This window comes from Neovison vison, chromosome 13, assembly GCF_020171115.1.
Source record: "Neovison vison isolate M4711 chromosome 13, ASM_NN_V1, whole genome shotgun sequence".
Classification (NCBI taxonomy): Eukaryota; Metazoa; Chordata; class Mammalia; order Carnivora; family Mustelidae; genus Neogale; species Neogale vison.
In genome coordinates this window covers 130,997,829-131,008,998 of record NC_058103.1, presented here as the reverse complement: position 1 = coordinate 131,008,998, position 11,170 = coordinate 130,997,829, and the positions used below count along the sequence as shown (strand labels likewise).

Sequence of the window (11,170 nt, the reverse complement as noted above, 5' to 3'; positions counted from 1 at the left end):
TCCAGACCCAGCTAGGCGCAGGCTCCTCCCCTATGCACCACCTTGCCAGTAGAGAGAATGTGACATGTTGGCATTCCATGAGAGTTGGCCTGTTACTCTACTTTGACTATTGGCAATCCCTGGCACCCAGAACAGCTGGGGACCACTCAGCCTCAGTTTCCCTAACTTGGAGCTGAGGTGTTGGGGCACAAGGAACTTTCTACCTTGTCCAAGCTCCGAGGAGGTAAGGTTCTCTTTTCAATGCTGGAGTTAAGCAGAAAAGAAGCGGGGTGGCTTCCTCCTCCACCCTCTGGGACAACACATGTCGGGTGAGAAATGCTGGGGGCTTGATTTGGAGCTGCCACGCACACAGCTCTAAGGCTCCTTGCATCAGCCGGGAGGATTCACACTGCATCCTACTGAACACCTCCATCGGGAGTTTCTATAGCAACTTTCCGAGAGGAATTTCCAGGGCTCAGAGATTCTGTCACAGTAACCCAGTGAGAGAAGAAAGTGTGGGGTGTATGAGGAGGTGGCAAAGGATCCATATACACAGGTAGAGCCCCGGAGAGCAGAGCGAGGTGGTGTCCGCAGAAAGCAGTAGAGCTGAGTGGTCAGGAATCAGAGATCACAGCTCCTTCACAGCAAGCAGGTCACAAGTTTTCCTTAAGCATCGAGCTTTAGATAATAAAACAAGCCTCAAAGTAGTCCTCAGGATTAACTGAGGGAGAACTGCAGGCTTTTCATTTGATCTTTCCTGAGAATTAGGACAGGACAAGCCAGGAGTTTGATTCCAGGGGAGGACTGCCTGTGGGTGTCTGTAGAATAGAAATGAAATTATGCAAGCAGATGGCTTGCTGAAGAGACAAAAATGTGGATATAAAAGTGTTCTAGCTATGGAGATGCTAATTTTTTTGACTTTTAATAATGACACAATTTTGGATATCATAGGTGTCTTCTAGCTTTCAGATATGTTAAGACCCCCTGCATCCATCCACCCCCAAAAAATCCTTTCGACAGGACACTGCTCCAAATCATGCATAAGCATTTGGCAGTGGAGGATCAGACCACATGCCTCTTAACATGCAAACATTGAGCATTAGCTCTTTATTCCAGCTGGGCGTCTGTACTGCAGACTTACTACATACCCAGCTCTGTGCTGCACTCTCTGAGGAGTAGGAAATACACAGAGTACGCCGTCTTTCAATGCCTAGTAACCAGCAAGGGGGGGGTAGGGCACCTTCAACCACTGCAGGGAGTGCCAGCCTTGTCCAGAAGAAGACGGAAGTATCTCTGACTGGACCCCAGGAAGGCTTCCTGGAGGCAGAGGGGTTTCAGCTGTCTACAGTGGAGGTAGAACTGAGTCTGCGGTTAGACCCCTGGAGGAGGGCAAATCAAAGCTCAAGATCACAAGAGCAGGAAAGCTTGACAAGTTGAGGAGAGTGGAGGGCAGAGTTTTGGCCATGGGCTGACCCCTTCTGCCTGCACTCTCTCTGACCCATTACCAGTAAGCCCCTGACCTGAAGGTCTCAGCTCTTCTCCCTTGTTGAGGGCAATATTACCTCATTTACAGGGTTCTACCGAATAATTCAAGTCAAGAATTTAACCCAGTTCCTGGCACGCAGCATGTACTTAGCAGGTTATAAGAAAAGCAATAAGAAGTAAAAACTGTAGAAGTTGACAGTAAGAAATAATCCTGTGCTGTAATATTTAGAGATAAAGCTGAAGAGAGGATGTGAATGGGGGTGTTTGAATGGGGGTGCTTTGGGACATTTCTCAAATTCTCTAATAAAGCTTCATTTCTCAGCTCCCTCTGCCCCACCATATACTATTTCTGCCCTGAGATAACCTGAATGTGACGCACTTGGAGCCCTTCCTCAGGACTAACATCAAAGGAATTTTTTTTTTCCTCACAGTAAGAGACACTAGGTAAGAGACCTATTCTTTGCGGAGAGATGAATGCAAATAATTTCTTATCCCCTCAGCCTGCTATGCACATTTACCCAAGTAGGCATTGGGGAAGAATACAAGGAGAGGATAAATTCTGCCTTTGAGGGGTCCAGGATTGGATCAGACATGAGGGTATTGATCAGAGGGGTTGCAGAGGTTGACCCCTGTGGTCCAGATAGCATAAATGAGGTCAGCCTATTGCTACTTCATCCCACTGAGATCCCTTTGAAGAACGGCACGCCTCTTCCTTAATGGCAGACCCCCACATGCTCCTTCAGGAGACTTCCCCCAGACTCCTCGCTTCTGCTCTGTTCCTATTCCAAAGGATATCCCCCATGGTGGCCTTCAGCCAAGGGCTGACAGGTGAAGGAGTATGAAAGCCCAGCAAACATCTCCACCCAGGATTCCTTAGAGACATAATGTATATTCCAGTTTCCTTTGTTAAAGAAAAAAATATTCACGACACTTCTCAAAATGGTAAGGCAGACTATTCAGGGGGACTGTCGTGATAGGTATAGTGACCAATGGGGTTTTGCTACTGGGGGAAGAGGAGGGGCTAAACTCCAAACATGAGGAAAAGTGGGAATTTATAGCCAAGGAGCGGGTTAGGGGTGGGGGAGGGGTCACTGGATGGAGAATTGCTAAGAAAAAAAAAAAAAAAACCTCAAAGGTAAAGAGCATTCTGGCTAAAAGACAGGATTGTTGTCTTTTTTTTTTTTTTTTTAAGATTTTTATTTATTTATTTGACAGAGAGATCACAAGTAGGCAGAGAGGCAGGAAGAGAGAGAGAGAGGAAGGGAAGCAGGCTCCCTGCTGAGCAGAGAGCCCAATGCGGGGCTCTATCCTAGGACCTTGGGATCATGACCTGAGCCGAAAGGAAGAGGCTTTAACCCACTGAGCCACACGGGAGCCCCCTAAATGACAGGATTCTTGCTGAAGACAGGATTCAGGCTGATCAGACATCACCTGGGAGATGTGATGGAGAATGAAGGACACAACCAAAAACTGAGGGAGGTCAGGTATCAAGGGTAGGGAATTCTGACTAAGTCACTCAGTAGGATTCTCACTAAAATTGGTTGAGCAAAGATGGATGTGGAAATACAAAAGTGGGGGACTAGTTGGGCAGAGGAGTCCGAGGAGCTGGATTCAAGTTTGGCCAGGTAATAACTCTTTGTCACCCTGTGGGATCAAATCTGAAACTGCTTTCTGTGGGATTTGACCTGAAATCTTGTCCTTGCTCAGCCCATCCTGTTCCCTGCCCTGCTTCTCCACCTTGGCTTCTGGAAGCATTTTTTTTTTTTTTTCTTCACAAACCTCTTGCACAGAAACTGTCCCCTTGGAGTCTGCTCCTGGAGAATGCCACCAGAGGTAGTCGGCATGGCAGTGGTCCCAGGATGCAGAATTCTAAGAATAGGATTCTGAGGGTGGATCCCATCACTGGGAGTGGATGGTGTGTTGAGGGCTGTGATTCACCTGGGGTGAACTGAAACAAGGTACAGTTGGAAAAGGATGTGTTGGTGTGTGCTATAACTCTGGTGTTTGGGAAACGTGGGGGAATGGTGACTACAGGGAACCACAAAATTGGCTGGTTAGATGCTTGTGCTTTGGATGTATCAGTCAGTCAGCTGACTACTGACTTAAGGCACGTAAGGTAGCTCCCGTCGCAGCTGGGACTGATGTGGTACTCTCACTAGGATAGGTCAACGAATCTTCGGTGTGTGGTATGCAGCTATCGATCTGGAAAATGCAACCTTTTAAAAAATAGACTATTTAAATTTTTTTAAAATTTAAATTCAATTAGGTGACATACAGTAAGTACATCATTAGTTTCAGATGTCCTAATGTTCAATAGTTTATCAGTAATGCCCAATACTCATCACATCACATGCCCTCCTTATTGCCCATCACCCAATTACCCCATCCCCCAAACACCTCCTTTTCCACAACCCTGGGTTTGTTTCCTACAGTTAAGAGTCTCTTGTGGTTTTTCTTCTCTGATGTTTTCCCATTCAGTTTTTCTTCCCTTCCCCTATGTTCCTTTGCACTGTTTCTTATATTCCACATGTGAGTAAAATCATATGATAATTATCTTTCTCTGTTTGACTCATTTCGCTCTGCTTAATACCCTCTAGTTCTTTCCATATTGATGTAAATTGTAAGTATGGACATTGTTGCTATAAACATTGGGGTGCAGGTGCCCTTCAGATCACTACACTTGTATCTTTGGGGTAAATACCCAGTAGTGCAATTACTGGGTTATAGGGTAGCCCTATAAAATATAGACTATTTTCAGAACAGTTTTAGGGTCATAGCAAAATTGAGGGGGAAAGTACAGAGATTTCTCCTATACACCCTCCCAGCCAGCCTTCTCAACTGTCAATATCCCATACCGGGGTGCCAGTTGGAGTGAATATAGTCACTTCACATTTTCTTTCTTTCTTTCCTTTTTTTTTTTTTTTTTACATCCCCTTACCCTCTATCATTTATATACAATTATTTTAAATGTTTTCTCTATACATTTGAAACCATTTAAGACAGTGTTACAGAGAATGGCATAATTTTTGCTTCTCCTTTCAAACGTAATTTAGAAACTCAATAGGAAAAAGAAAGTATATGTATTTACCCCTCCCCCCCTTTTAAAAACTCTTTCCATTGTTCCTTCTTTTTGATGTCCTAAGGTTCTTTAACATTTTCTTTCTGTTTAGAGAACATATTTTAGTCATCCTCTTAGGGAAAGTGTGCTTTTGAAAAATTCCCTTAAATTTTCTTTATCTGAGAATGTTTTGATTTATCTCTCACTTCTAAAAATTTTCACTGAGTATAGAAATATAGATTAACTACGTTTTTTCACTTGAAAAATATTGCACCACTTCCTTCTGGTTTCTAATGTTTCTGATGAAAAACCTCTGGTCACTCAAATTCTTTCCCCCCTTTTAGGTAATGTGTTGTTTCTCTCTGGTTGCTTTTAAGATTTTATTCTTTGTCTTAAGTTTTCAGAAGACTGACTATGATGTATCTTGATGTGCATTTTTTTTTTGAGTTTTTAGTTAGAGGTTCTTTCAGCTTCTTGAATCTGTGAATTTATATCTTCTACCAACTTTTTTTTTTCAAAAATTGTATTCATTCATTTGAAAGAGAGATTGAGAGAGAGAGAGAGAAAGAGAGAGAGCGCGCACAAGCAGGGGGAGCTGCAGAGGGAGAAGGAGAAGCAGGTTCCCCACTGAGCAAGGACCCCTGACAGGGGCTTGATTCCAAGACCCTTGGGATCATGTCCTGAGCCAAAGGCAGAGGCTCAACAGACTGAGCTACCTAAATGCCCTTTCTACCAACTTTTGAAAATTTTTATCCATAATTCTTTGAATTATTTTTCAGTTCCACTATTTTTCTCCTTTTTTCTCAGTACTGTGATGACATAAATATTAGATTTTTGTTATGGTCCCACAACTCTGTGAGGTTTCTATTGCCTTTTTAATAGTGTATTTTCTCTCTGTTATTCAGAATGGGTAATATCCATTATTCATATTCAAGTTCATTGATTCTTTTTTTCTGTTCACTTCTATGTGGTGTTGAGACTGCCCACTGAGTTTTATTTTTCTTGTTTTGATTATTGTATTTTGTTTTCTAAAATTTTCATTTGGTTCTCCTTTATATCTTCTATTCCTTCACTGAGCCATTCTATTTCCTGCTTCTTTCTTTGGTTTCAAGAACATTTGTAGCTGGAAACATTTCTATAATGCCTGCTTTAAAGTATTTGTCAGGTAATCTTAACTTCTGCATTACCTAAGTGTTAGCACGTGTTGATTGTCCTTTCTTTCACTCAGATTTTTATTTTCTTGAATATTGGTACAACTAATCTTATTTAAATGAAAACTGGTCATTTGGGGTAATGTATTATGAGAGTCTAGGTTTTATTATGAGAGTCTAGTCTAGCCTGGGTGGCTCAGTCAGTTACACATGTGCCTTTGGCTTGGGTCATGATTCCAGGGTCCTGAGATGGAGTCCTGTATCATGCTCTCTGCTCAGTGGAGAACCTGCTTCTCCCCCTCCTCCGTGCTCATGCTGTCATTATCTCTGTTTCTTTCAGATAAATAAATAAAATACATAAAAAATAAACCCTCTCTTTTAGATGGATTCGATTGACATGCTTTGGTAGGGGAATGACAAGGATTTGCCTTGCTGTAGTTAGTGGCTCTAAGTCCAGGTCCCTTACTTGGCCTCTGGTAACAGTCAAGTAGGGAAGAGACTTTTCATCACTGCAGGTTCATTGGGTCAGTAGCTTCCACTGAATCATCCTGGTTGGTAGGGATGAGTACCTCTTCACTGTTCCTGATGACATCAGTGGGGAATGACCTTATGCCTGGGTGCTGACGAAAATTCTGACTCTCCACCAATCCTCCTCTCAGGCACCTCAGAGTGGGTGAAGACCTCATCACCACCAGATGCGAGTGGAAATCCAGGCTCCCCACATGCTCCCCATTGACCCCACAAGGGGTAAGGCACTCATTATTCCCTGGAGATGGAAGTTCCAACTCCCTACTCTGTCCTTTGAACACCAGGCTGGTGTTGGGAAGGATAATTTAGCACCTCATTACAGCCTGGTGAGAATGGAAGTCTAGACTTCCCCCCCAGCCTTTACTGGTGTAGATGTGGTGAGGCCACAGTCTCTTCTGTTATATGTGTCTAGAACTGAGTGATTTTGCCTTAAAGTTTTCTGTCTTGCTGGCTCATTCTTTCCTGAACCTTTGGCTAGAAAGAAGACTTTTATTGTAATTTTTTTCTTTTTTTCACTCTTTGTATTTTTTCACCAAAACCCTTTGGTATTTCTGGGTTGCCAGCTTCATGATCTCCAAGCCTTTGATATACAACATAAAGAAATTCCAGCAAATTCACAATCATATTGTTTTCTTAGTCCTGATATTCCTAACACATCTACCTTCTCTCCACCTTTCAGAATCTTCTTATGTTTGTTAACATAAAATATCCAGGGTGTTTAGTTGTACTTAGTGGGAAAAATCTGGAAGATTACATCTGTACCATCTTTCCAGAGACAAGGTCTCAGGAAGGTGTTTAAAAAATATTTTATCCAGTTTTTAGAGAACTTTTCTAGAATATTGATCAGAAAATTACCTAGTCCATTATGATCAACAGAACTTACAACCATTACTGTTTTTATACAATTTTATAGATCACTTTTTATCTTTTATTCATTTTTAGAGAGGTGGAATGGAAGAAGATATTCAACCAGTCATCTTGAAAGGGAAACATTTATTCAACGTATATTGAATATACTAGGAATTGAATATCTAGCAATGACTATGATATCATGCATCTATATATCTATCTATATCATTTATATCAACTATATCATAAAAAATTGGCTCACATAATTATGAAGGCTGATAAGTCACAAGAGCTACAGTTGGCAAGCTGGAGATATAGGTATGTTGATGGGATAGTTCCAAGAACTAATGTTTCAATTCAAGTGTGAAGACAGGGAAAAGATTTATGTCCCAGGTGAAGGCAGTTAGGCAAGAGGAACTCCCTCCTACTAGAGGAAGGGTTAATATTTTTCCTCTATTCAGACCTTCAACTAATTATATGAGGCCCACACTAGGGAGGACAATCTGCTTTACTCAGCCTACCAATCCATATGTTAATCTCAACCAGAAAGACCCTCAAAGACTGACCCAAAATATTGTTTGATCAAATATTTGGATACTTCATGGCACAGTGAGAATGACACATAAAATTAAACATCAAAGCAGGTAAAGTCTCTCTAAAACAGACAAAAGTGAAGAAAAGCTGAAGGCCAAGAGGAGTGAGAAGGAAGAACTAATGGAAATAACCTAAAGGCAAAGTGAACCCAATCTATTTGTTGAGAAGAACATACAGTGGTTAAAGTAGTACTTCCAAAATTCATGTCTACTCAGCAACTCAGAATGTTACCATATTTGGAAATAGGGCCTCTACAGATGTAATTAGTTATGACAAGGTCATGCTATGTTAGGGTGGACCCTAAATTCAGTGACTGGTGTCCTTCTATGGAGAGAGGGCTATGGGGACCCACAGACACAGAGTGAAGGAGGCATGGGAAAATGTGAGCAGAGATTGGAGAGGTGTAGCTACAAACTAAGGAAAGTCAAGCATGACCAGCAACCACCATGCTTAGGAGAGAATCCTGGAATAGGTTCTCTCTCAAAGCCAATGCTGCTGACACTTTGATTTCAGACTTCTGGCCTCCTGAAACGAGATAATGAATTTCTGTTGTTTTAAGCCACACTGTTTGTGGCAATTCATTACAGAAGCTGTGGGAAACTAACACAGAAAGTATTTCTGAATGACTTGAGCATAAAGCACACAGGGAGTCAGGGAGATGGAGATGGATATTAGGATAGAAAGACCACAAATGGCCTCGGGAGCCACAGAAGGATGTTTAGTCTTTATTCTGAGACCCAAAGGAAGCAGATAAGTGAATTTCAATAAAAGAGTAAAACAACAAGATTTGTGGTTATAAAGATCCTTCTAAGGCTGTTGAGCACCTCAAACTAGAAGTTGGATGCACAGTAAGAAGGCTACCATGGTTTAACTGGTTAGAGATGATGGTAGCCAGAATTTTGCAGCATAAGGAGGAAGGCAGATCTGTAAATGGACGAGCAGACAAAACAGAACTTCCAGCAGCAAGTTCGGATGGGTGATATTAAAAATAAAGACCGTTTCCTGGCTTGGGAAACTTTTGATGGTGGTGCCATCTATACTTTTCTCAATCCTTCTTCATACATCTTTTCCTCCTGTCCTTTTTTCTTAGTTACAAGACTTATTTGGCAAATATGTTTTTGAATGTTAAAAGGACCTGGAGAGACCCTGGAAACCACATGGGCTTTGCGTCCCCAGAACTACCTGTCTTCTGAGGCAGAAATTGTGAAAAATCACAATATAAGATCATCTCTAGTAGAGGGGCTCACAAGACTACAAGTGAGGATATGTTCAACTCTTGGTGTAGGACAGGGCTGGATAACAGAAACCAAAAAAAGGAACATCTGAACAATGAAATAAAATATTATCATGAAAATCATTTTTTTTAAGAGGGAGGGAGCGGGGCGGGGAGGAGTGGAAGAATGGAGGGAGGGAGAGAGAGAGAGAGAGAGAATCTTGAGTAGGCTCCACACAGAGCATAAAGCTAGATGTGGGAAGCGATCTCGTGACCCTGAGATTATGACCTCAGCCAAATCAAGAGCTGGACACTTAATTGACTGAGCCACCCAGGTGCCCCGAAAATCATCCTTAATGGTGAAAGACTGAGTGCTTTATCCCTGAGATTGGGTATAAGCCAAGGATGTCCACTCTCACAACTTCTGTTCAGCCTTGTACTAGAAGTCTTAGCCAGTGCAAGAAGGCAAGAAAAAGAACTACAAGGCAAATATATTGAAAAGGAAGACATACAGCTTTCTGCGTTTGCAGATGACACCATTGCCGATGCAGAAAATTTCAAGGACTATACAAAAGTACTCCTAGAATGAATAAATTTAGAAAATTATTTTTAAACCAAGGTAATAGATGCTGTTTTGACTCAGGAAAATTTACGTAGTACTCCAACATATTAATATACTGTGAACTGCAAAAAAAAATACATTTATAGTAGGATTATTGGTCACCAAAATGGAGAGGGGAAACAAATCTGCAATTGTGAGCACATGCAGATGTTCTTGTTCAGCCAATATTGACCCAGATGGCCATTTAGTATCTGTCCCCTCCAGTGCCTCATGGCTCTAGAATGCCCAACGTGACAAATGTGTCAACACGAGCACATGTTGCTCACATTCTGTTTTCTCTGGTGGACTGGAAGTAGGAAGTTGGTCATCGAAAATGTGCCCTCCCTCCCTTGATGTATCTGGAGCTGTTTAGAGAACAGTGAGAGGGAGCCCCCTTCCTTCATCCAGGGATGTCAGGACCTTGGCCTGTCCAGCTGAGTGGACTTTCAGGGGCCGGGAAGAGCACCCTGTTCAAGAGACTCCTGCAGGAGCACCGCAGTGTCTTCGGGTTCAGCGTGTCCCATACCACGCGGGACCCGCGGCCTTGAGAAGACAATGGCAGAGATTACTACTTCGTGACCAGGGAGGTGATGCAGCGGGACATGGACACAGGAGACTTCATCGAGCACGCTGAGTTCTCGGGGGACCTGGATGGGACTAGCAAAGCAGCTGTGCAGGCCGTTCAGGCCAGGAATCGCATCTGCGCGCTGGATGTCGACCTGCAGGGCGTGCGTGACATCAGGAAGACGGACCTGCGGCCCATCTACATCTTCGTGCGGCCGCCCTCGCTGGACGTCCTGGAGCAGCGGCTGCAGCGGCGCAACGCGGAGACAGAGGAGAGCCTGGCCAAGCGTCTGGCCTCCGCTTGGGTGGACACGGAGAGCAGGAAGTAACAGGGCCTGTTCGACCTGGTCATCATCAACGACAACCTGGACACAGCCTACCGGACCCTGGAGGAGGCGCTGGTCGAAGAAATCAAGAAGGTCAGAGGACCAGCTGCTCCTGAGAAGGACGCCCGCTGTAGACTGCCCTGGCCTCCCCTTCTCCCTCTGCAGCAGAGCTGGGCCAGTGGTCCTAATAAAGAAATGCTGGGTAGGAGTGGGAAAAAACAAAAACAAAACCAAAAAAACTTGAAGTAGTCACATCCACTGCCAGGCCAGCTGTAGCCTTGGTCTCTCTTCCTCTGGGGCAGCCAACTGACTGACTTCAACAAGATCCAGTGTCAACAGCAAATACCCAAAATACAGGATACAAAGTCAATAGGCACAAACCTATAAGTATTCTGCATTCCAGAAATGAAACAAAATAAAATAAAACAAAGCAACAACAAAATGATACCATTTAAAATAAATATCCTGAGGTGACATAAGCTAATGGCAACAAATCAAGTACAGGTGTTGAAAAAGGAGAAGCTAATAATTCTCTCTTCCTTTCCCGTCCCAATCCTGTCTGTGGTTATCCATACTTTCACTATTCCCAAACCAGCCAAAAAACCCAAAATATTTATAGCCCTCTCCCCCAATTTTTTACACAAATGGGATTAAATCAAAATTTCAACTTGCTTTTCTGCTCAATTAGGGTATGGTGAGTACATATAGAATTAATTTATTTCAATAGAATACTATTCTATAATGTGGCAGATTAAAGAATGTTATAAATTCTTTGCTAATCCTTTCAGTGAGTGATGAAATGCAATGTCTCTCGCCACAGCA

The 11,170-nt window shown here is 42.8% G+C and overlaps 1 pseudogene; it reads left to right on the top strand.

The window, feature by feature from the left end:
• Positions 1-9,868: 9,868 nt before the first annotated feature.
• On the top strand, positions 9,869-10,597 carry LOC122894674 (annotated as a pseudogene).
• Positions 10,598-11,170: the final 573 nt, after the last annotated feature.